A 6716-nucleotide genomic window follows, 5' to 3' on the forward strand; every position below is an offset into this window, starting at 1 on the left:
TATAATATATTGTTTATTATTTGTAATATACTATTTTATATGTATTTTCTAGTATTTTATTATGTACTTATATATTTATTTATAATATATATTATAAATATCAAAAAACAAAAAAAAAAGACGATGAATCAAAACGACGATTAATCAAACCAAGCAACTAATTAACCAATTGATATCGGTTCAGTTTAAAAAATAGGTCCATGATTCCGTAGCTGAACCGTGGGCACCCCTACCTCTAAATTGTATGATGAAAATGATATACATTGTTTTCGCTACTTGGCAAGTTGGCATGTAAATGTATTGCTCTCAGGTCCCAGGTTTTAAGCTAGAAAATGATTCACAACGCCTGTATATTTCAGATAAGCCCTAAACTGTGACTAACAAGAATCCTGACTTTATTATATACAGAAGTAGTCTTTTATTCATGTGCAAAAAAGTAAGAAAAAAGATCTTTCATGCAAACAATGCAAGCATGAAACCTCAGTTAATTAGGATTTAGGAGTCTAGATGGTTGGAACTTGAAACTTCTGTTTCTAACCATTTACAGAGACATCAACTTTATTAACATATGCTGACAACATATTTTCTAAAAAAGGAAAGGAGGTGTCTAATATTCTCTGTGAGATGTTGATCTTTCCGGTCAATGTTTATGTTGATTCCTCTAATGCCTTCAAGAATAATCAGAATATGGGATAGCCGAGGATAAACCATTTGATATCAGCAATCTAAGGCCCCGGATGTAGCCGTGCGATATTGTCCTTCTGCAATGAAAATGTTCAAAAGATGATCATGATAGATAAAGACCAGTTGCAGCTATGATGTGTCCCAAGCCCCATCAACAATCTCAGAGCTTTGAGAATGGTTTTGAAACCCTGCCAGGATTGTTGTGTGAAGCTGTGCTGAACCCATCTTCAGGCCCTAGACCCCAACATAGCTGCCCAGTAAGATATATTGTCTTTGATGAACCTACACTTCAGACTTAATTTGCCCAATTTAACTCCCAAATCCAATGACATATTCATGTAGCTTTTTAATTTGTTTTATTGTAGACAAGAAAAAAAAAAGAATATGAATTAAGAAATATTACAGTGTTCTATATCTTACAATTGCTGTTACATTGATGAATAATATGTCAAGCTCCATAATAGTTACCATTAACAATTTGAATTTTGGTTACACGAAACATTGCCTTTTTTTTTTTTTTTGAAAATTAAATGAGAATAGAACTGTGTCAACATCCCCTTCTCAACCTCATAAATACATATTAAAAGCTTTGGATTTAAGTGCATCGATGAGCTTTTCATTGGAATAAATATTCCTAACCTCCTTTCTTGTTGGGTCGGTGAGGAATTCAATGCCAGTATCTTCAACACCACCCAAACAGCCACATCTTGTTCATTTAAGACATTCTCAAGCGGCATCCCTCCTCTCCCTTACAACCCCTTCTTCTTCTTCTTCCTCCCAGACTCATTTCTGCATGGTAGAAGGTATGTCTGTTCGATCTGTCTTTTTCTTAAACTTTTTTCTTTTAACATTTTCCTCTCTTTAGTTAAGGCCAGTGTTGTATCACTCTACTAATGGATTGTTTAATGGACCAGATCAAGTAATACGATTAAGAAGAATGGGTCAAACCCAAATGGAGTGTGAGGCGTGGATTGATTGAACAGTTTAACGAGATATTGGTCCGGTTCAATTAGAAAGCAGTGCATATGTGCTTCAAGCTCTGCTCTTTGATTGAGCCGTGCCAATATCACGTAGCTCTGGTCTGTAAATCAAACAGATATGTCGAGGTAGTTGCAACCGTTCCTTTTTTATGTTCTTTCCATTTCCTGTCTCGACTTAATTTCTTGGCATTATTTATCGTTGTCTGAAACTCTGAATAAAGAAATATTTGAACATGAACACAATTAAACGAGTGTAAGTGTATCTTTCCTTTATCCCATTTTAGTCTATAATCTAGATTCTTATTTCTTAATCTATCTGCTTACCGAAGAACTCATACCAAACTTTAAAAAAGTACAGCACCAATTTATTGGACCCATTGTTGTGATGGGCTGGGCGAGGTTTTATAACCTGATTGGGCAATCTGGACTGAGAAATCCAAGCTCAGTAGCCGCGGGTTCAACCATATTGTGAGCATCTCGTGGGGTACTCCGGGCAGGTCCAAACATCCAGATGTCCGGTTTAATGAGCCAAGAATTTTGTGGAGAGAAGAAATAGGGCAAACTCTCCATCTAACACTGAGAGATATATACACAATATATAAATAAATAAATAAAATTATTAATATATAATAATTTGGGTGGTCTAACCCTATCAACCTCTATATCAGGGTCACATTTTCCAACTCTAACCCTACCCAATATCTTCAACCCAACCCAACTTTACCCGTCCCGTACCTGGCTTGAGTTGGGATGGCCACTCGGCATCCCTGCGAATATGGAGTCACAGGATCAAACCTGCAGAACTTTAGAGTCTCTGTGATGTGTGATGTTTCAATTTCACTTCACCCCTACAAAACATGAATGACAAGTGATATAGTGATGTTTTCTTTTCTTTTTGTTAAATTAGCAAGTAAATCCATGCAAATGTATGAGGTTGAAGAGAAATTTGGTTAGGTTTGGATTGATAAATTTGAATTTTTATATTGGTTTGATTCTTGGCTAAGGTTCATGTTTAGGGTTGGTCTCAGGTTGGCACATAATCCCATCCAACCCATCCAATTTTATTTGGGAGGGTCAAAACTCAAAAGGGGTTCAAAGATATCTAAGAGGAAATGAGGGATTTAATGGGGGAGGGGAGATACTACAAATATTGACTATTGAAAAGTGAGAGGGAGATATAAGAATGATTTTGTTAGAGAAAAATAATGATAGATTTTAATAGAGAAAATTAAAGGATATGAAACTTGTGGTGTGAGCCCAATCGCCTCTGCACTCCTCTATATAGATGGAGTCATACAATTGGGGTAGCCTCATCCAGTCATCCCCAACCCCTACAACTCCCACAGCTCTGGTGAAGGCGAGAACTGATATCAAGCCTCTGTTACAAGAGAAAATTTGGCTCGGTGATAAGTTGAGGTCATTGTGCATTTATAACTCTAGTCATGTCGTGTAATAACTTCAGCTATGATTTGGCATCATCATTTGTAACTCTTCGACTGTCTCTCTGCCTCAACCAGACAAAGGAAAAAAGGCTCTACTATATAATTAAAAGGAGTGTCTTTGGTTTGTAGCCACAAAGTATGTAGTCTCTTGTGATTTGGACCTGAGCATTTGTTTTTCATTCCATTATTTCTTTTCTACTGCCTGTAGTTTTTCAAAAATCCTATTACCCCCAAATTCTAACATCTCTGCTGGTGGTTTTTACTTGTATATAGGGAACTGATCATTGCTGTTGAAAGTTGAAAATAACAATTTGTATTAATCAATCCAAAATATTTTTAATAAAAAAAACTCATAAATTTATATTGGCTAACTTCAAACTTCAAACATTGCAAATAATGAATCCTATATGTCTTCAAATTTCAGATTTGGGCCTTCTTTCTATTCAAACATTGCAAATAGATATGGCATCTGTATCTATTAATTATTCATCTAACTTGTTGCCATTCTCTCGTTTGTATGGCCGCTTCGAAGCTAGATACAAACTCCCTCATGTAGACAGATTCTACAACCTGTTTGTGACAATGCAGTTTTCTTTCTTTCTTTCTTGTTAATATTCTGATCTGTTACTTGATTTGCATTGTTTGGATGGAAAAATGATTTTTGACCATAATTTTTTTTATTGCAAGTATTAAAAGGATAAGGAATTCATGTACATCCATGTGGCAGGCTTTATATAGTTATATTGTGAGATAGTTCATTACATGGATCTATGTAAATACTAACTATCAATCGAGGCCAAATATCCAAAAAAAAAAAAAAAGCATGGTATTAAAAGAGCTTTGACCAATCAAAATCCACTCATGAATTTTGATAAATTCCACCTGATTGTTAAGTCATTTAAGAGATCAGTTTTTCCGATATCATGTCTTCTCTATATCATAGTCGAGCCCTAATTTAATACACTTAAACATTATAAATTCATCTTGAAGATAAAGCCATTCAGACAAATGTCGGTTTTCCCTATGAATTGCAGACAATTTGGACTCTCATCTTGAAGATACATCGGGCTGACACCACATGTCAAGATCCCCAGGTCAGCCAGATGTTCCTACATCAGTTTTAATGTAAAATGGGTGACTTTGTTTTTTAATTCTCATTATGAAATATGAATTATAAATGTATAACTTTTTTTGGATGAGAAAACAAAAAATCTATGGGTTTGTGTTTATTTTGCATACAAATTTAAGGCTCCAATTGGAAAGAGTACAAATATGTTCGGTGCAAATACAAATTAAACATATTTATATTTGCACTCTTTCGAAATGGAGCATAAATCACAATTGCATGGTCATCGACTCATATTGATTTCAATGTATTACTTTACTTGAACAAGTTGTTAAAGCATGAATTTCTTATGTGTTAAAACTTTATTAATTATAGTCAATTGAACTCTGAGAATTTATTTTAATGCTATATTTGTAAGATTCATATTTGTGGGTTGAATCCTACCATATGCATGCGTATGTTAATTATTCCACCGTCTGTTTCTCAATCCATTTTTAGTGGTTAGAACTTGGATGAAGGCATGATAGAGACGAAACCGGATTCAGTCGTCCAAAGCCCGATCAAACACCCATTATAGCCTTTGCATTGGGAATATTTCCCTATGAAACAAAGTATAGAAGTATGGATATGTTCTCGATGCAAGGCTGTAAAGGCTGTTTGATCGGGCCTTACACTGACTGAAGTCAATCTCGAAAGAGACTCAAAATTGCAATATGTGATTTAAGGAGCTTGGATCTCCTACCCAGTACAATCCTATATATATGTTATCATTCATGGCGAGATGTTCCCAATGTACAGTTATAGTGTTACTGATAAAAAGAAAATGTACAGCTGTAATGTCTTGTGGGTAGGAGATCCAGATTGTTAAGTCCCATTGAGTGATGATGAAGACAGCCAACACCTCTGTCAGCACCCATGTGAATGTGATACACAACTGACGTGATGTATCATAATTCATCCACTATTATTTGAGATTGGCTTCTATTAGGGCAAATCTATGCCCACACCATTCTAATAGCCTTTTGTAATCTTGCATTGGGAATATTTCTCCATAAAATAAAGCATATAAGTACAGAAATATTCTCAATGCAAGGCAGTAAAAGCTGTCCCAATGGGCTTTGCCCTGACTGAAGCCAAACTCCTATTATTCACCCATAAAACTTGATTAGGACTCAGATAATGAAAAAAAATGATATTAAAGAAAAAATTGGGAGAAAGTTATATGGTACTGGCCAACCTTTTCAGGTCCAATTCTATTGTACAAAAATTGGATTAGACCTTTGATAGAAAAGTAAAAAGAAAAAAAGAGTTGTTGGCTTGTTGCACTGGCATTTTTTGGTTGATCCTGTGTCTACTGCATAAAGGCCTATTGCTTTTCTTCTTTTCTACTCATAAAGTAAAGTTTCAATTGGTAGGTGAAGGCATCCGTCTTCTTTTCTTTAATACAAGCAATTAAGGAAGTGAAGAAAAAATGAGGAGATAGTCAGACATGGGTGAGTCATCTCATCTGTGGTCCAAAAATGTTTGATGGATATGCACCATCCTTGGTGGATCCAATTCCCCAGCTTGCTAAGAAAAAATGTCTCACCAAATCCTTTGTCTGACTCTGAACTATTTGTTAGTTTTGTTTTAATTAGTGGGTCATCTCTTGGATCCAATTCCCCAGCTTGCTCAACTGTGAATGAAGTGAAGCTTACCATGACCAATTAAGAGGGTGTTTGGCATCCACGAATTTTTGTATTGCTGCATTTAAATTACCTGAGAAGACTGTTTGTACTTTTCAAAAGCTGCACCTTAAATCCTAACAGCAATCACTTACTAGTACTAGGCCCGGCCCAAGCGAAGAGAAGATGGAACAACATATGACTAAACGGATCGAATAAGTTCATGTTTACAAAAATGGGTAAGCAATTGGCAAAAGCCTGATGAATGCTTGTGGAAATGAATATATTGATTGGAGCTTCAATTTGAACAACTTCAGAAGAAAAGTAAGAAAATATTAAAAGACAACCATAAACATTGCTGAGAAGCACAGGTTGCAAGGGAGGCGTTCAAGTTGGTTAAGGAGAGAGAGAGAGGCTGGACAAGGATATGAATCAAAGGAGACTGAAAGATTGTTATTGTCTGCCTTACAAGTTATAAAGAAAATTACTCCTTCATGGAGATGGAGCATTAAAAAAAAATCATAAAAAAATTGACTTCATATTGCAAGAGAAGCCAGTCTGGGAAAGGAAATCAAGCGCAGCAGATTGGTTAGATTGGCAAAACCCTCTTTTCTGACCATGTAAGATTGTATTTGCTTGTGTTTGGAAGTTCTGGGCTTTGTCAAAATTACCAAATAATGGAAGGAACCTTAATATATACCATCACTGGTATGAGTTTGGTAAATCTTCATGGTAATATAATATTCACATTATAATGCATTTGACTCCTAGCAGTTTAATCTCAATGTGACATAGAAAAAAGAACTAGAACTTTGTAAATGGTTTGAAGTTAACAATGTGATCCTATTTGGTTTCCCTGAATTGTTTGACATGAAGGCAC

General features: G+C 35.4%; 1 long non-coding RNA gene across 1 annotated transcript; it reads left to right on the forward strand.

The window, feature by feature from the left end:
• Nucleotides 1–1341: 1341 nt before the first annotated feature.
• On the forward strand, nucleotides 1342–4335 carry LOC148875369 (uncharacterized). Its single transcript, XR_016105720.1, has 3 exons — nucleotides 1342–1487; nucleotides 1599–1790; nucleotides 4141–4335. It is a non-coding gene; the product is annotated as an uncharacterized LOC148875369 (long non-coding RNA).
• Nucleotides 4336–6716: the final 2381 nt, after the last annotated feature.

The sequence above is a fragment of the Nelumbo lutea genome, chromosome 1, assembly GCF_056320005.1.
Source record: "Nelumbo lutea isolate HS-2025 chromosome 1, American lotus-T2T, whole genome shotgun sequence".
In the NCBI taxonomy this organism is placed as follows: domain Eukaryota; kingdom Viridiplantae; phylum Streptophyta; class Magnoliopsida; order Proteales; family Nelumbonaceae; genus Nelumbo; species Nelumbo lutea.